Consider the following 20,929-nt stretch of genomic DNA (forward strand, 5'->3'; position numbering starts at 1 on the left):
AAGTAAAAGTATGACAGGAAAAAAATCTACTTAAGTAAAAGTATTTAAAAATGTAATGTAAGAGTAAAAGTATTTCACGCAAGTTTTGTGACTTTTTTTGGTTGACAGTAGAAAAACAAATCAATTTCGTAATTTTCTTATGAATTGTGTGTGTTTATTTTTGTTTGCTCAAATCAGAAGTTTGAGCTCGAAAACTTTAACGAGGATGTTACGATCAACATGGTAAAAATAATCCTTCAAATCATATGAAAAGTACTTTTTACTTTCACACTGGTTCAAAAATATAGTGGAGTAAAAACTACAGATCAAATGTAGTGAATTAAAAGTAAAAAGTGTCCACTGTAAAATGTGCACAGATACCTAAAAATTCTACTTAAGTACAATACTTTACTACCTTCCACCACTCTTCAAATCACATTCACCATAGTTTGTCGTCTCATTCAGTTACTCAGACAGAGCCGTCCCTCATTAAGATGTAGGATGAGGTCTATACCAAGGGAGATCTGGGGACGGCTCAGTTTTGTTTGCAGAGCAGTTAAAATCCTGTTTAAAATGAACCACATGCATGAGGAGCTCCCTTGACACGCCCCAGCTCTGTAAGCCTGATGCTATTTCTGTCAGCCCAACACTAAGCCTCCTATCGCACAGAAACACTATTCACTTATGATTGTGTGGTTGTGTTTTTATTGTTCTATTGGATTTTTTTTTTTACATGGATGCTCCAGTAAAAAAAAAAAAAAATCTCAAAACTTCAAACTGAAATTTGGATAGTGTCTGTGAATATATAAAGTAAAAATTAGGATTAGAAAATTGCATCTGGAAACTAGAATGAGTGAAAAGACTGTTGTTGTTTGGCTTTTATGCATTTCATTTTGTCGTCAATGTTTTGGGATAAAATTTGACTTAGAAAACCATAGAGCAGTTATACTTTGTCAAATCCAACTAACATCAACTTTTATTTTAAGATTTCCATCCCTACTTAACATGGTTCACTCAAAAGTGGTTTCTGAGCTGCGTAAAAGGAACTTGTACTTTCAAAATCTCACACTAAAAATGGATGCATGTGAAACAGGCCGGCTACTGTAACATGATGGATATGGTACTTGAGCTGCCTTTTTCACCAGTGTGTTGACCATACAAGACAATATTTAAACACCCACAAAAATGCAAATTTGGCATAAGACCCTTAACGCACCATGTGAGCAGGTTTTCCACAGGGGCATTAAATGTCCTATTTCACAGAATTGATTCTTGTGAACTTTAAGCCATGTTGTAATGTTGTTTCCCAACAAAGGGGAACAACACTGAGCTTTTTCAGTTCCAATACCAATTCCGATACGATAGCTTTAAGTGTCTGACAATACCCGATGTCAATCAATACCAGTGCAAAGACAGAAAACAGCATCTATTTCCTTTAAACAAAAATTAAATAAAACAAAACTGATCCAAATGTGTTGTGTAGCTGTTATTTATCCCTCAAATAAATACAGAGCAGCTTTGTGTAAATCAAAGTTTCATTAATCATTAAGAGGCTTTCTGGGTGCAGTTATGACCAGCATAGTGTTATTACATCAGTTTAAATGCCAAACTAGGATATCCATGCATACATCAATTTTCTCCTACTTATCCGGGGCCGAGACACTGGGGCAGCAGTCTAAGCGGGGACTCCCAGACTTCCCTCTCTCCAGACACTTCCTCCACCACCTTAGAGTCCCACTGAAGTGAGACTCCAAGAGACATACTCCCTCCAGCAAGTTCTGCGTCTTCCCTGGGGACTCCTCCTGGTGGGACATGCCTGGAAAAGGAGGCATCCAGAGGCATCTTGAACAGATGCCACCTCTGATTGACCTTTGCTTTTGTAATGTTCCAATAGCCACATCACACACACACACACACATGTAACAGTAAAAATTCAAGCAAATCCTGCCTCTTTGGTGTCATAACTCAGGTTCAGAGTAAACAAACAACTGACAAAACGCTGTATCTGACCAAAACTCTCTCTTCATTTTTCCTCCTGATACTTCCCCAGGTGCAGTGGAATCTCCCCAGGCAGGAGAACCGAACCTGGGGGAGCTGTGGGGTAAACGCTGCTCTAATTACCATGCGGTCCCAGTGTACTCTCCGTTCTCAGTGAAAATGGCCTGCTAACAGCTCTGTAATGGGCTGAATACACAGGTGCTTTTCCCCAGCCCCCTCAGCCCCCTCAGCCCCCTCAGCCCCCTCAGCCCGTCAGCCCGCACCGACACAGATGGAGCAACTCTGTCTTACGATCTCGCAGGAATAGAACCGGCAACTCAGCAGCTTTGTTCATTTAATACACCCACAGACCGGGAAAACAGGAAATTTACTCATAAAACTGGGTAATTCCGCTGGTAGTAAGGTTGTTTTTGTTTGGTGGCAACTAAGGTCGACTGCACGCGAAACTTTCCACAATTTTGAAGGTCCTATATTACACATAATGGATTCTTGTGAACTTTAAGCCATGTTAGAATGTTCTTACTTCATCAAAAATATACTTGGAATTGTGTTTTGTTTCATACACACATGTCTGAATAACCCTTTATTATTATTATTACTGTCTACATCTCCAAAGCTCAAAATGCTCTGTTCCACCTTGTGATGTCAAGAAGCAATAGTTTTTAAGTTAACGGCTACAGTTCAGCAGAGATTGGCAATTCCCGGGCCAGCATCATCCAAATCCTTTTAGTGAAGATGTGGGGAGTTTAAAAACACAGCCACGCACTTCCTGTATTAACACGTGACATCCCAAAGTGGAACAGAGTGACTTCGGTTTGAGAGAAGAACTCAGCCTAAATATGCAGTGTTTGAGTGTTGAACATGTATGAATGAAACAAAACACAACGCCAGGTATGTTTTTGATGAGGAAAAAACATTATAAAAATAGATTTGAAAATAGCATATGGGCCCTTTTAAAGAGTAGAGGACTAAGGAAGTATCACATGACCAAACAAGGTGTCACCGTGAAAACCATACACAAGAATACAAGATGGCATCAACTAGCCCATTGCATTCGCTCTTATCGTGGTGATGGTAGCTCAGTTGGAAGAGTGTTTGTCCACTCATCCAAAGCCTGGCGGTTCGTATCCTGCTCTCGACATAAACATCATTGGTTGAGCGGTTGGATCCATTAACCCACAGGTTGGCGGTGCGATTCCAGCTCCCACAGATAAATGCTATCAGACATCTCACAATGCAGTGTTGAGCTGTTCCAATTGGCTGTTAAAAAGTTGATCGCCAGCAACAATCCTAAATATACAAGAAAATCTACACTCTCGCGCCAAACCATTGTGTAGCACTTAAAATGCTTTCTGTAACCTTTTTGTAGTATTTGGTTATGGCAATGTATTCACCTTTATCTTTAGTACCAGAGTGAAAGGGAGGATAAACCAGATTAGACTCTAGGTACGCAGGAGCATGAGGGAGGAAAGAAAGAGGACACTGATAACACTATGGTTTGAAGTGAAAATGGTTTCTATAAAAGATGTATTATGAGTGGATTCAAGTATAATTTCAACAAAAATAAAGCACGTGCTTTTACACAAAAAACACCAAAGATGTCTGTAATTTCTGTCGTCCAGGTATGATCCATAATAAAAGAAAAATTCAAATCTGTCAACTGGACAAAAAGTTGTATGAGTGAAGACGTTTTGCTGCTCATCCAAGCCGCTTCTTCAGTTCCGGTCAGATTACTGGTGGACACTGCCTTAGATCTATCTGAAGAGAGGAGCTAACTATCCTGAAACAAATGCTCCTATTATTCAGTTTCTGTAGACCTAGCTTCCAAACAAACTATCTGAAACTGTGTTCACTCCCACAACTTTTTGTTCAGTTGTCAGATTAGAATTTTACTATTTTCCTAGGTATTCACTAGGTATTCCAGAAGTTGCTGTGGGCACTGCCATCGTCATTCGGTTTGTATTACTTTGCATGGGGCTGCCGACCTTGACAATACGTTCTATATGGACTACAGAGCCATTTTAAAGCCTCCCAGAGAATTGGTGCAATGTTGACCTGTTGTTGCACATGAACAGTTTACATTTTCCACAAATCAGCCTACTTTATATCATATTTTAGTAGCAAAACTTCTCAAATTCTCCATCCACATGAATGGCACCACAAAGAACATACGGTTAGGTCGCATTTAGAGGCAAAAGTGGACGGGGAAGAATGAGGTCATCAGTCCTTTAAGGCCTTTTCAGTGTCTGATTACAAACACATTAAACATTGAACAAACATTGAGCAGACAATAACAGTCAGATTACAAGCTACCAGTTTGCTTGGCTCTTTGAACTAGGGCTCGCCATCTTGTATTGGAAGATGATCTTTCTCCACTGCACATCTGCAACTCAACTCCGATCCAATCCAAAAACCTGACCTAAGGATAAAAATAAAGAATGACATTCTACCCTTTGGCTACTGTTCACATTCTTCTCACAAATAATAAACTTGTTGTGCCCTGATGAAGATGCATGTCGAAACATGTTGGCATTGAAATAAGAAATTAAAAATAACTAAGCATAATGGAGTGCCTGTAGCGGTGATAAAAATCAGCAAATCAAACTTAAAATCCTCTATTGCCTTGATTTTCGACCTGTCTGCAGGGAAACACTACTGTAGATCGAGGGATTGCCAGAGATGCCTATACATGAAATTCCAATTTGAGTTAACCAATTCACAGTTTGGTAATTCATTTTGGCGATAGTTTACCATTATAAATTGCCCTGAGCAAATTTCTGGACCAGAAAAGGCACAAAAACTAATCCAGACACGGACAGTATTTAAACCTCTTATTTACTTTAGGAAGATGTGAGTCAGGTCCATAAACTGTATACAAGTGGACATAGCTAACTTTCTAGCCACCTAGCATGGATGCACTTCTGGCTCCATCAACTCATTCACTTTCTATTGAAAAACTGTCGCCCCTCTCTCTGTAATTGCTGCTATCAGGCTCGTCATTTTTGTCTTGAAATATCTGTATTAATTAATTACATGATCCTGGTATTTTTATTTTCGCTATTGCGTCCGTAAATCAAGATATGAACATTAATAACAAGCCAATAAGGCGCCTTCTTTCTCCGAGGTCATGTCATCTCTGAGCATGATTGACAGGTGGATTATTGGACATGGTCTGTCTCTATCAAAACAAATATGGTACAGGGAAAACATAACGACACAAGGGGACTGAAAAACATCACAGATTTTTGCAGAATTAATGAACAAAATAAATAAAACGGACTGACTGTGCGATCACGTTCATTCTGGCTAAAACGCGACGAAAGTCGAGTGATATAATTTTGGACTTGCCAGACAACTATTTATCTGCGTACTTGTACTTCTTCTACAAACAATCTCTCCTTATTTGTCAGTTTCTTGCAATTTACACCCTTCAAAATATTTCCTTAAACTTTCCATTGACAATCTTAGCTATTATTTCATCACTTTATCAACTGCTAATTGTGTTTGACTTTACGTCTGCCTGTGTCCCCCTTCTCCCTGTGTAGCGATAGCATCAGCGGTTCAGGGTGAGTTCAAGAGGAGCAGCAGACTGCAGATAAGTGGTGGAAGTGCTCTGTCTGTCAGTCAGGTAAAGTACCTGAAATTGTGTTGCAATCACAGATGTAAGGCATTAGCTCCTCGGCAGTGTCTCAAAAGCTAACCCGCCGATAAATTGGCTGTTGTTTGGGTGCAAAAAGTCAGGAAAAGAGATGGAAACTGTCAATGAAAAACACCTTTATTTATGCATCCGGATTTATAGGTGCCCACAAACTTTTCTTAATGATAAGCTCTTAAAGTGCATATGGTTCAGTGGTGGAAGAAGTACTCCATCTTGCTACTTAAAAGTGCAGGTACTGGACCAAAAAAATATTAAAAGTGAAAGCAAAAAATATTGCATGAAAAAGCTAGTTAATCATATGTATTTAAGCACCTAGTAAAAGGTGTCCTTAAAGAGTAAAAAGTAAAAGTATATATAGTGAAGTAGAAGGTACAGATACCTGCTCTCAAATATAGTGAAGTAAAAGTAACCACTTCAAAATATACTTACAGATATCTTTTTTTAAACTTAAGTACAGTACTTCACTACTTTTACTTAATTACATTCCACCACAGATATGGTTAGACTGCTTATTTCACAAAAACATTTACATACAGATATGACATACATAGAGGTAATTCCGTCACTGTTACCTTCTTAACAAGGCCCCAAACTTAAATCTAAATTACACAATATTTATAAATAATGAATAAATTAGATTTCCTTGCTTGTAAAGTGGCCCTGTATATTGGATGTCATTCCATGCTGATGACAGGTAGAGATGCCTATTCTGTTTTAGAATGTTTTCCCTGTTGTCTCCCATCACTTTTGTGTTGTTCGTCTCCTCCCACCTGGGCGTCGGCTTACCTGTTCTGACAGCTGGCACACCTGGATGCAGTTTCTCTCATTACCTGCTGTATAAAAAGCTTGTTTTTTCATCCACTCCTCACCAGTTTGTCATTGGTACTACTACAGTTAATAGATGCGTTCGACTTCACAAGGTTTTTTTTTTGTACTGCTTTGTTCTATGTCCAGATGCTTTGCTTGTTATTTTTGGGAGCTGCCTGCTAGCCAGCCCAATACCTACCTGCACCCATGGACCCCCCAGTTGAACTACTAGTTGTGTGCTACTTTTGGGCCAGTAAAACCATGGCAGTAGATTTGTAAATCAACATCCATAGAACTTTGCATTGATATCAGTCTTTGGGAAAAATTAGGCATTTTTAGTCTTTATTCATTGCTCATGCCATTTCATTTTGTTGGCATCAATTTAAGAGGCAAAAACAATATAATTAGACAATTAACATAAATAGAACTGTTATGTGCTTTGACATTACTGGCAAAAACAAAGCGAACAGGAAGAATCAATGGTTCCTCACCCCAAACAAGTCCCCAATGAGCCACATGCATGTTTATAATACCCTCTTGTGGTTTACATTTCATTAACTTCAATATTTGTCTTAGTCACATTATCCATATTACATCATTTTGTCCTTGTACATTTTTAAAATTTACAATCACTACAACAACATTTGAAATCATGATTTAATGAGTTCCATAGCTTCACGCACAGACATTTGACTTTTAATGCTGTCCTTGAGAATACACTTCTAAAAAAAAAATCTCCTATGGTCCGAGTCCTCAAACGTAAAGAAGATTTTGTATAGCTTCTGGTGAGTTTTTGTCTTTGTTTGGCTTTCCATATAACTAGCGATGTGACGTTTCTGAGCGAGTCGGCTCTTTTGAACTGTTCCTTAATGTGAATGGTTGGAACCGAATCTTCTAATTTTTATGCATTTTTTAATCAGCACAGTGGCAGAGCAGGCGACATGAGTGAGAGCTTTGTGCACAAAAAAACATATTTGGCATTATAATAACATTTTTTTATTATTATTATTATTATTATTATTATTGTAGAGCAACATTTTATTTAGATGATGCGTTATTTGAAAGGGTACACACTCTCCCACTCTCTGTTTGAACCATTTTAAACACATCTTGGTCAGTTCTGTGATTAGTTTGTAAATAAAATGAGTTCTCATGTTGGCTTCTGTCATATAAGCCTAAATAAATGGTAAAAGAGTTTTTTTTTAATGGCTCTTTGAAATGAACGGATCCAAAAGATTTGGATCTCATAAAAGTCCCATCACTATACACAACTAATAAAAACTTAAGATCAACTAAGTTTTTTAACTTTAGCTGACTAGACTTAAACTAGAAATAAGGGAAACATGTGTGAATGATAAATAAATTGGGTGTAATGTGAACCACCCAGGAGTGACCTATGTTGACCATTGTTAGGGCGATGGTTACACTGGCTCCAAAGTCTCCACAAATGACTGGTGGAAAACTTCAGAATATGTTTGGGTCTTGAGGTCAGAAAGTCTCCAAAACTTAAACTCTTTTAACCTCTGTGTGGTAGGGTGACAATGCGTGACAACAGATTAGGTTAAAGCATTGAATTAAAAAGGTGCTATACCAAAGTAAATTTTGTCTTGCCTCAGTACAGATTTACTGTTAAAGCAGCTCTTAGGGTCAAAATGAGACAGTGATGTGTATACAAACTGTTTTTATAATCTGTAAACCAGGAAGTAAGGTTAATGCGCAGTTAGTATGCTTTTTTTTCTTAGCATTACTGTGAAGGAAAAACTTCACTCTGGTCTCTTAATATAAACTCATTGCGGAATAATTAGAATGCTAGGAACGACATAGCTGTATTTTCCAGTGTATTGGGAAAGCAGCGCTCCTCCAGTGGCATAGACCTGCCTCCTCTCTCTCACGCACAAACTTTTATTGGGATTATTCTGAAATGAACCCATTTCACAGAAAAAATAGGTTCAACCCGTGACAAATGCTTTTCACCTGCAGGAGCTCTTAAAAAGCTACCCAATAACATGGAAAACCACGGACTTGGCAACACGGTGCTACAAACCATTTAAAATTAACTAGCTCACAGTTAAGAGTAAACCAGGACAACTGGACTTGGCTTCCCTGAAACTGTACCCAAGTGTGAGGGAGTTTCCGAAGACAAATCACTTAAAATGTAACTAATTCCCAAAACATCACCACCTTTCCAAGTGACAGCAAGGAGGCGTTTTTGAAATATACCAAATTGCAAAACTATGCTGGCAAGGGTATGTTTATTTGAAGCATAAGGCTGGTATAGGCTACATTTTCGTATGTTTGTTCTGTTACACTATCTGCGTCACTTGGTTTGTATAAGCTACAAAGTCCTCTTGCCGAGCCTTCACATGCATATTATCTATGTAAAGCCAGTGTGCTGCTCCAGATGAAACGGCATATGTTTGCAGAGGTTGACAATAATCCGCTCATGTATGACAGCCCAGCTACCCCATCAGCGCTCCTCTGTTCTCTGAAGTGAGAGAGAAACCAGGCTTCGTTCTGTGCATCCCCATGGCAACTCTATCTCCGTAACACCACAGGGCCTTTCAACAGTCAAGAGCACTTCGCAGCGTCCTCTCCCCACATGCAGATTGGTCAGAGAGGGGCTTGTAATTGGAAAAATGGCTCCGTCTATAACTGACAGTAACATTTAAACAGGGTGTATTTTAGTTATTTTTTATTGATAAGTCTGGTTTATACAGGGATATAGTCTTCAAAGTATGTTCATAGCAGCTTCTTTGATTGGGTCTCAATGAAAATGGAGCAAACCATTTGAATCCTATAGAGTAGGGGTTCCCAAACTTTTTTCGTCATCGTGTTTTTTACACCAGAATGCTATAGTATAATGACAACACCACTAGCATAGCATTTCATATCTTAGAGCAGGGGTGTCAAACTCAAATTCACAGAGGGCCAAAATTATAAACTATGACTAAGTGGCAGGCCAAACTAAATATTTATTGAAAAAATTCAACAACATCTGCATGTTTTTCAGAAGGGGTGGATAAAATTTGAGTGAGGCGACAGGTAGCAGATGCTAATGAGTGTCAACAGAGGTGGAGACTGTTGCCAACACATTTGCCAGTGTTAGAGGTGCATGCACTATACTGACACGGGGGCGCGTGGGCCAAATATACATATACATACATATTTGATATGATCTCGCGGGCCAAATATATTTATATTGAGGGCCAAATTTGGCTCGCGGGCCTGAGTCTGACTTATCTGTCTTAGAGCTTCTACTAAGATCACAGCGACTAAGACAAATGCAGCTGTTTAACTTATTCTCTGGCTGGACACTATCTGGACAATATACAGTAAGAACATCAAATCTTACATGACTCCAAATTCAAATACCTCTATAGTCTAGCTTATGAACACTGCTGCCCTGGTCTTCTGGCACCTCTTATGGAAACCATATACCTTTGAACAAGTGCCAGTGCTGCAACCACAGACCCTGTACACTTCCTCCCACTCTGTCCTCACAACCGCTGTTTACCAGGCGCATGTGTTTGAAATGAAAACATATTGAAACTCATTATAAATAACAAGAGTATGATTCACCAAAGCACGAAAACATGCCTCAAAGTGTTCTTAGCTACTTTGAATAGATTTAAAGAAGATATATTGTGCTTGTTTGCTGTATGACATCCATGGATAGTTTTATATTTTGGACATTTTAAATTGCAATAAGTCTCCTTTTAATTGCATGTACATAGTGGATCCAACTGAGCCGTGAATGTGAAGTGTTTTTTGGATTCGTGTTCAGAATCCATTGTAAATAAATAAGAGAAAAATTTGGTTATGAACTGCAATTTGAGTTATACTTAGCAAGCGTTACCTAATGTATATGTACGCATGTTTATGATTGTCAATTGTGTATTTCCTTGCAATAAAAATCAAATGCAGTGGATTGTGATGTAAAGTACTTTTGGTATTATTTGTTTCGCACTTAGCACTTAACAATCAACTCAGCAGTTGTAATGAATGTCAGCCCACTTCCTTAGCACATGTGCCCTCAATATGTGCATGTAGAGCAGTGTACCATAACAAATAGTGGCAAAGTATAACAGAAAAAAATAAATTATGTTTTGTGGTCTAAATAAAAAGGTGTTACGGCTACTTCATATTAATTCACTGCAACCGCAAATTTAAATGACATTTTCACAGCCCATGATGACAAGATTGTGTAGCACTGTCTATTGATTTAATTTTTTTTTCTTTTTAATTTAAGCAAAGGAGTACCCCAAGGCTCAACTGTGGGACCCCTACTTTTTAAAATTGTATTTAATAATTTGGTTGCAATTTTATATGCATTAATATGCAGATGATTTTAAGGAAATTCAAAATTCCATAAAAAAAATCTTTACCATTAAATACAAATAAAAGTAAGTTAATTAAAAAAAAAAAGAAAAAAAAAAGTAATGTGCAAGCTACAAATCTTTATACACTAAATGCTGCATTGACTGAAAGATTCACCACCTATAAAGCTCTTGGGTTTGGCTTGACAAAAACATATCCTTTAAAAAAACATCTCGGAATATATGTATAATATATGTTATGCAAGTTTATTACAAATATTTTATCCCAGTGAATTACAGAATTTAAAACCCATGACAAAAAGCAGGTTGGCCATTCCTACCTGTTAGAAGAAAACAACACAGTCTAAAATGTGGGCAGAATATCTCACTTGTTTGTTGAACATTGATGTGTGAACTTTTAATATGAGTTCTCATGATTGTAGTCTGAAAAAAAGATTTTGGTTATTTTGCTTCCCCAAAATGGAATATATTTTGAAGAACATGGAAAACTGAATACTTTAGTGCCACAAATACAATGTGCTGACAAATCTTTATACTCACTTGTTTAATGTTTTAAATGGACTTAATTGTCTTCTTTGTATTTTTCTGTATTTTAAATAGGGCACTCATGTCATGATGTGGGCTTTTCTGTTCCTGTTTTGTCTCCCTGTGTGCTCTTCCCCCTCCCTCACCTGCCTGTACCTGGAGCTGGGCGGAGCTCTCGGCTCCTCCCGCGCGCACCTGCTCTCCATCTGGCTAATCACCACACCTGCCATGGATAAGAGGAGATGGGAGAAGACACTCAGGCTGTGTCTCAATTCGCCCACCTGGCCTTAGAATCACCATTGGAAGGGCGGTTCGAAGGGCAGTGACGTGATTTCCGGCGCGACAAGGGCTGTCCCATTTCAACACACCCTACTGAATGCGCCCGACAAACCTGCCCTTCCCTTTGCACCGTTTCCATGGAGATCGGACGTAACCGAAGCCTGCATCCGTGCACACTTCACGCACTTCTATATCCCGTCATGCACCGCGGCTACGCAAAAAAGAGAAGAAAATGGAGTCCGTTGCGCAATACACGTTCAAATGTTCGTACTGGTTTACCTCATCTACAACAGAGCAACATGAAACTGTTAAATCTGAATAAAGATCTGTACAGTGTGTTTGATGATTAAAAAGGAGGAGAGTTACATGGAATAAAGGAATGTGGAGTTATTGCTAGACAATAAGAGACATTATTATCATTAAAAATTATTACTGCAATAAGAATAATGTAAGAATCTTCGTTTCTATTGTAAGTGTCAAAGACCAAGAGACTGAAACATAAAGTCAGAAGAGTTTAATGATCCACACAGGTAATGTGAACAATAAAGCAACGGACTCTGAGGAAAGAGCAGAACAGAGTCCTGAGACGTGCACAAAATCTTCCTGAGTTCCGGTACATTCCATAGGTCTGCGCCCCTCGTGGGCACGTGTCATTTACCTTCGTGTTAGTAAATCAAGACACTAGCTTGATGTAGCGCTGCACTGCTAGAAAATACCTTATAATAATCAGATGAAAAGAACTGGCACGGCATAGAAGGGAAACAGCGCCCTCTACTGTTATTAAAGTGGTGTAGCCACTGGCCAAAATACCGAACCATTAAACTGGAATATCCCACTATATGTACAACTAATCAGTGTCTCTGGTTTATAGACTATGAATGTCAAAATGATATTGTTACCTCTGTCTCTGTTATTACGTTTTCACAAGGTTTATTTTGTTAAAGTTATGAAGTAGCTACAATTGAGTAAAAAAATCACCTCGAACGTTATATTTGCCTATTGATATTCAATCTAAACAGAAAGAAACGGCTGTGACGACGACATCTTGACTTTTTTCTATTAAATAATAAATCATTAAAAATAACGTACGTAATGTACGTATCGTACGTTCAAAGACAGCGGTGGAAGTGTGGTCCGTTGTGTGGGCCTGTCCCACTTCAGCAAGATGGAGGCTACACTGAGGAGGGCAGATTCTCGACCGGAACCTTGAAACTACACTTTTGAAGAGTACTTCGTAAGGACCCTTGAAGGGTGCATTTGGCGAATTGAGACACAGCCTCAGTGCGAGATCGTTGTCGTGTTCACTTGATTCCTGTCGTCCCTTCTTTCCTGTCCGTTCCTGTGTTCCTGTCATGCTCCGGCCCTGGATTTCTCCTGCCCGCTCTCTGCCCTACGCCCGTCTGGTCTGCCTGTTCCTGTGTGCCTGTCGGTTCCTGCGTTCCTGTGTTCCTGCTCACCTCCGGATCACCATCTGTTCGTACTTTGTCCTATTTCCACAATAAATACTGTAAATCTGCCCCGAGTCTGCATCCCTTGGTCCTAACCCGCACCATTACGACAACTCATGAAAAAGGAGAATGTGGTACTCGCATTAGCACTCCCTGTATAAATAAAAGATAAATGAAATAAATTAATACTTGGGCTCACTTGAAGGTTCTGCATGTATTTGAGCAAATTTTGTCTTGCCGCAATACAACAGTTCTTGAGGTCAAAATAAATCTGCTGCATGCCGCCTGCATCTAATTAGTCAGCATCACGGTGAAAAACTGGGATGCTCAGAAGGCATAATGTGATGAATGACTTTGGACCATTGCAAACCGTTATAAAATGAACTAGTTCTGTTTTTCATGCTATTAAGACTTAGCTACAATAGGTTAGAGCCTGTCTTATAACTCTATTAGGGGTATGCAGGAAAAAAACAACAATCTTTTCCCACCGGTGACATCTGGTGACGCATTCTGGTATTGTGGTTATATTTATAGTCTCTGGAGGAAATGAAGATAAAGTTTTAAAAGCCTGGTGTGGTGCCTAATAGGAAATGTGTGGTTAACATGGGCTGTTTTGATTGAGCTCTCAGCTAACTGTGCCTTATATATTAGGACGTGCATCTGTTCGCAGGGATGCAGTTGATTGTCATTGGCATTATTGGCTTTCTAAACTATAATTTAGTTAGTTTGTATGTGTGATGTTTTATTACTTTTAAGGTTAACTATTTTAGATGGGGGATCTGTCAGACATTTTTTTTTTTTAAATGTGAAACACAACTAGTTCCTTTCAAATGGTGTGCAGTGGTCCAAAGTTATTCCTCACACACCGTATGCATTCCAAGCATCCTAATTGCCTGAATAGACAAAGAACACATGGGAACTAGAAAGTGTAAAGTATCATCTGAAGGTGGCTGTAAACATTGTTCAACCTGATTAAACCTGCATTAGCCAGAGTGTTGACATTCTAGTAGCAACATTAGCTGCTTGTATCGATGCCCGGGAGAACCCCTGAGTCCCAGATGAGATTTTAGAGCTGGATTAGACAGCCATCAAAGTCAGTGTTGATCATCATCATGAGTTTAGCCCTAGCTCCGGAGCCTGAGGAGCCTGAGGAGGGAGGTTACAGCCCGAGGAGGGATGCTGCAGCCTGAGGAAGGGGGCTGCAGCCTGAGGGAAAGTGCACAAAAAAGCCGCTTGGGACTCTTCTCAATGGGGACTATGAGTGAGATCAGTGATGGTTGCCAGTTTACTGTATATATATTTTGGTTGTATTGTAGTGTAGAGTATCCATATGACAAAAATGTGGGCAAAATTGAAAAATTTTGAAATTAAAATCTGTTGTAAAATGCCATTTGTCTTTACTTTCCATAAACTTAAATCATTATGGATAAACTATGACAAACTAGGCTATTTTGTGGGGCTGCACTCAGATTTTTATGTTCTTTTATGAACTTGCCCAAATTCAGATATATTATTAAAGCAGTTCTTGGGTAAAAATCAAACAGCTGTAAGTTGGCTGCATCTAATTATAAAGTGTTTTTCTCATCCAAGAACCAGGAAATAAGTTACTGTGGTGGCAAAACTCCACTCTGGCTCTTGTTGGTGAATAATTTAGGATGCTAGAAATGCATTAGAAAAGTGAGGAATAACTTTAGACAGCTGCATTTTATTTTTACTTGTGTCAGTTTGATTTTGAAGAACCAAAGCTAGAATTGGAGAATCCTTTTATATTCCATTCCATCCTTCTGATGATTTCAAAGAGGGCCCATGTCAGCCTTTTCTCCCCAGACCCCAACAGTTTCATCCACGTACCTGGTTTGAAATATAATACTATTCTAAAATTGGGCTACTAGACTCTCCATGAATGCAGATGCCTAATTCAAAGTCTCCTGACACGTACGACTATAATACCGTGAGTTACATCCTTATAAACAGAGAGACTACACGCCGCAGAAGCGCTAAATGAGCTAGCTGGGCCTGAGTAGCGCCTTAAATAAAAGTCCTGTCAGTTCGGTTTACAGTGGTGTGACATATCAGCAGTAATTCATCACGAAGTGTTTGTGAGAGCGCTAAGGTAAGCTTTAATCAATCAAACCCGCTGTAAATAAATGCTTTGTGGCGGCCGTAATTATACATTCACAGGGCTTCTGTCGGCCATCTTGGCTCCAAACTAAACACAGAGCTGATAGACTAGGAAAAAAGTGTAGTTAAGGTAGTATCTAGAACATGGACTGTATAAAGAAATGGACTAAGGGAGTGTGATGTCACCTATAGAATTTGGCTCCAGTCAAATGAGGCTCATTGAGGCTAGCAGTTATAGGGGCAAATATTTAGCAGTGTTGAATTCTGACCACAAGTATCATAGCAACCAAAAAGCCAACCTGGAGCTAGGTGTTGAAGGTAATGCCTCTTCCCGCCTGCACCTCTGGAATAGCAGGGATCAGGTGCTAAGTAACGCCGTCAGTCAAATCTGTTACCAACGCTAGTGAGAGCAGCCTCGGGGAAAGGCGCTGCCTGATTTGTCTGTTATTAATGTTCATATCTTCATTTACGGACACAAGAGTCGATGGATGGAGCATTTAATTTGTCCAATTAAATGAAAATGCCAATATTAAAAGGTAGGGTTTTACTTCACGTCAGCTGTGTATATTAATAGGATCTTTTGTTTATGTGATATGAGGACTTTTTCCCCACTCAAAAGATGATTTATTGTTCACTTCAGCTGCCCAAAGTTCTTCACATAGGTCAATGATAAAAAACAAAACAAAAAAAACCCCAAAAACAGGTAGTAGAAAACAAAGAGGGAGAGACCCAATCTCCACCACAGCAGCAGAACCATCAGCCTGTTCATCTCCTCCTCTTCATAACTACCACCACCAGAGTTTTGACCCCATACATAGGTATTTTCATATCTCAAAGCTTATTCATTACTCATTTGTTTTCTGAAATGTTACAAACACATGGGTAAAATGGGTAACTCTTGAATTTGATCTAGCATTCACTGTACCAAGTTTTTGTTAGAAAGTTATAGCTTGGTTTAGCTCATTAAACATAGTTGAAATGGCTTAAAAAACAGAAAAAGGCTGAGATTCTTCACGCTCCCTTAACCTCTCCACTCCCTTCCTCCCCAGAGCAGCAGACAGACACGGCCTTTTGAAGCTGCCCATGGAGAAAGCCATGTTTTGATCACTTCGGCATGTCTCCAAGGGATTTACAATATAATGTTTGATCTAATCTCCATCTCACTTCAAAGATGGGTGTACAAAAGGCAGTGTGTGTTGTACGGATGATACCTTGCACAGTAATAGGCAAAGCGGTGAATGGGGAGAGAAAGGCATTGGGTCAAAGACGATTAAAGCAGAATTTTTTCATCGCTCAAATTGAAAATAACCTGTAGATATATGAAATTTACACAGTTGGTTCTTCTGCTGGATGATCATATATTCAGTTTTTATATTGTGATAAGGGACTGATGAAAAGCACCTGGAAATAGAGCTTGAGCTGTTGATAGCAATACTGATACTAAAGCTCTATGGCCGTGTCTCAATTCACCAAAATTCCCTTAGATGCACCATACAAAGCGTGTTTTGAAGGGCAGTTATGTAATTTCCGGTGCGAAAAGGGCTGTCCCATTTCAATGCATCCGAAGAATGTGCTGGCCAAAATGTGCCTTGCATTTCCAGCGTTTCCATGGAGATCGGCATCCATGCACACTTCATGCACTGCTATATCCCGTTATGCACCATGCCTAAGATAAGCAAATGGGCCGTGTCTCAATTCGCCAAATGCACCTTTTGAAAGTACCCTTCGAAGTACTCCTCAAGTGTAGTTTGAAGCTTCCGGACGAGAATGTGTCCTCCTCAGTGTGGCCACCATCTTGCTGAAATGGGACAGGCCCACACCACGGACTGCACTTCCACCGCTGACTTTGAGTCTACGATACGTACATTACGTACGTTATTTTGAATTATCTATTATTTAATAGAAGAAAATCAAGATGTTGTCGTCGTTATCTTTCTGTTTAGATTGAATATCAATAGGCAAATATAACGTTCAAGGTGATTTTTTTCTCAATCGTAGCTACTTCATAACTTAAAATATCCCTTGTGAAAACGTAATAACAGAGACAGAGGTAACAATATAATTTTTACATTCATAGTCTATAAACCAGAGAACACTGATTAGTTGTACATAGAGTGGGATATTGCAGTTTAATGATTGGGTATTTTGGCCAGTGGCTACACCACTTTAATAACAGTAGACGGCACTGTTTCCCTTCTATGCTGTGCCAGTTCTTTTCATCTTATTTCATCTTTTTGTGTGTAGGCAGCACGGTGGCTGAGTGGCAACACTCATGCCTCACAGCAAGAAGGTTTGGTTCGATCCCCGGGTCACCCAGGCCTTTCTGTGTGGAGTTTTGCATGTTTCTCCCCCTGTCTGGATGGGTTTTCTCCGGGTACTCCGGTTTCCCCCATCAACCAAAACATGAATGCCCTTCGAGACAACTGTTGTTGTGATTTTGGGACATTACAAAAATAAAATGAATTGAATTATTATTGTAAAGTATTTTCTAGCAGTGCAGCGCTACACCAAACTAGTATCTTGGAAAGAAATTCCATTTATAACTGACTTCCATTCCCGAAGTCAGTTATGAGTGGAAAGAAATTCCTCTCCATTGTCCGTGCACTTCACCTAAGCAGTCCAGAAGATGATGCAGGAAAAAGAGGCACTGAAGAGTTTGACCGTTTGGGGAAGATCAAGCCACTGTACATGGAGATAAGAGATGCATGCCGCCAGAATTACCATCCTGGTCAGCATATTTCTATTGACGAGAGGATGGTTGCTTCAAAGGCAAGAGCGATCTTCAAACAATACTTGAAAAACAAACCTGTACGATGGGGCTTCAAGTTGTTTGTTCTGGCAGACTCACAATCAGGCTACACATGGGACTTTTTTGTTTATGAGGACAAAAGCTTGCAGGCCAGCAAAAAGGGGTTGAGCTATGTCTCAGTTATGAACCTTTTGAACACTTCCTTACTGGGCACAGGCTATAAGCTTTATGTGGACAATTTTCATACTAGCCCCATGCTATTTCGTGATCCCCTGCAGAAAAATGTGTCCGCCTGTGGCACCATCAGAACAAACAGACAAGGATACCCCAAAACTACACAAAATATGCTGGACTCCAGAGCTCCCCGTGGCAGTATAAGGTGGATTCGGGAGGGCCCCCTACTCTTTGTCCAGTGGAGAGATACTCGTGATGTGTTTATCTGCTCCACCATGCACACCGCCCATGGACAGGAGACACTGGAGCACAGAGTGAAGGATGACACAGGCTGTTGGACTGTGAAAAATATGCGCATTCCACCAGCCATCAAAGACTATAACAAGTATGTATACAATAAAATATTACTTCACCCCTTCAATTTTGTACTTTTTTGTTATCATTGTGTTTGTGTTTTTCCTTAGGCACATGGGTGGCGTTGACCAGTCAGATGCACTCATCGGCTATTACAATATTTTGCACAAAACAACAAAATGGTATAAAACTTTTTTTTTTTTTTAACCATTTTGTGGACATTGCAATCGTAAATGCCTTCATTCTCTATAAAGAACACTGTGGAGCGAAGGGTAAAATCCCTATGAACCAAAAGGCATTTAGAGAAACTGTTGTGTTGGAGCTGGCAGAGGCAGGAGACACCAAAACACACCAGGAAGAGGAAAGCGGGCAGAAGCATCATCGACAGGTTGAAGTGCAAGAAGTGCCATGCCAAAACTGTCGTGAAATGTTCAACCTGCAATATCCAGTCTCTGTGTTGTTCCAGCAACACAGAGAGTGTTATAGTGACTGGCACAAAGAAGACCAGCCATAATTATGTCGTGATTTTCAGTTTGCAGTGTTTTTTTTTTTTTATATATTTTGAAGTGTTTGTTTACCATTTGTGGTTTGTAAATAAATGTTTATTTTGACCCATAGCACTTGTTTTGACTATATTTTATATGCAAATATACATTTTATGTTTTGTTTTGATATGATATATAAATGTACAGTAATAGAGCAGCTGGGTGTGCAGATACAGATTCCTCTCAGTGTAAGCTTTCAGTAGAGCCCTCGTTGACGTCTGTGGGTTGAAGCATTCAAAAGTTATTTCATTTTTTCAAACGTCTCCATTTGGATTGGTTTGGAGAGGTTTGGATACATCACAAGTCCCTCCATAAAACGCCTGGACTCACTCATGATAAAGTGAGTTTAAAACTCATTTTTATAGGTATTGACCTCAAATTTTAAATGTAAGTGGTCAACAGTCTTGTCAGTTGAGATATAGTGCATTTTAGCCCCCAGCTACCTACTGCAGCTTTCTCCAAAAAAAAATTTAGGCGAGGATGAGAATTTTTTATTTTTTAATGTGTGTTCCAAAGTGTATAAATGCTCAGCAGACAAACTTACAGTGATTCTGACACCCGTGGGTAGAACTACAGGGTGTTACCTTTACAAAGACCCCAAACTTGTGCATTCAATAATGGTGATCATTTTAATTTGGAGAGGTCAGAACAAAGGCAATTTCACCAAAATGACCTGGAATGCTAAGGGGTTAAGTTCATTATACATGTTTTTCTTCTTGTATGGAACACAGGGCTGCAACTAATGAGCATTTTCGTAGTCGACTTGTCTAACCATTATTTATATTGTACTTTGACACTTTTTCAATGCATGATATACAAAATAAAAGTAGAAACATGTTCAATGACAGCAAATATTTCCAAATTAAATGTATTATTATTATTATTTATTTTTTGGTACAATGTAATTCAACAATTCTTTGTTAAAACATTTTATTTTTTTAATGTGTTTTAGGGTCCACATAATGACTATTAAAACAGACTATGGTAGCACTTTAAAATACGGTCCGGGACTTACTGGTAATTTTGGTGGTACTTACAGTGGTAGTTACTGTGGTAGTTACTATGGTACTTCTGGTGGTACTTTGTCTGGTAATTATACTGATACGTAGCGGTACCTTAGCTGGTACTTATACTGATACTTACTGTATAACTAATAGTGGTATTTTGTGGTACTTACAGTGGTACTTATAGTGGTACTTACAGTGATACTTATAGTGGTACTTAGTGGTACTTATAGTGGTACTTATAGTGGTACTTATAGTGGTACTTATAGTGGTACTTACAGTGGTACTTACAGTGATACTTATAGTGGTACTTAGTGGTACTTACAGTGGTACTTATAGTGGTACTTACAGTGATACTTATAGTGGTACTTAGTGGTACTTATAGTGGTACTTACAGTGGTACCAGAAGTGATACTTAGACTAATAACTACTGGTACTAGTACTGGTACTTACTGCAAAATCATATGAAGTGAATGATATTAAAGAATATGGTGTTATTAGGCATATGAATCATTGATTTCATTATAAGTTCATAGAAAATACACAAGACAAGACATTGTGAAAACACAAACACTTTATTATGACAGATTTCCCATTAATACAACAATCAGACTGAAAAGAAACTTCCAATAATGACAATAACAAATAAATTATACATTTTAAATGAACATGACAGTGATACATACTGTAAACTATCAATACTTTAACTGCTATTTTAAAGCAAGACATTATGGTACTGGCACTAGTAATTACTGGTACTTACTGTAGTTTATACTGGTAATTACTGGTACTTTCCGTGGTACTTACTGCTGTATGTACTGGTAATTACTGGTACTTTCCATAGGAGTTACTGATGTATGTACTGGTAAATACTGGTACTTTCCCTAGTACTTACTGCTGTGTGTACTGGTAATTAAAGTAGTAGTTACCAGGGACAACGGACTATTTTAA

This window comes from Periophthalmus magnuspinnatus, chromosome 10, assembly GCF_009829125.3.
Source record: "Periophthalmus magnuspinnatus isolate fPerMag1 chromosome 10, fPerMag1.2.pri, whole genome shotgun sequence".
NCBI lineage: Eukaryota > Metazoa > Chordata > Actinopteri > Gobiiformes > Gobiidae > Periophthalmus > Periophthalmus magnuspinnatus.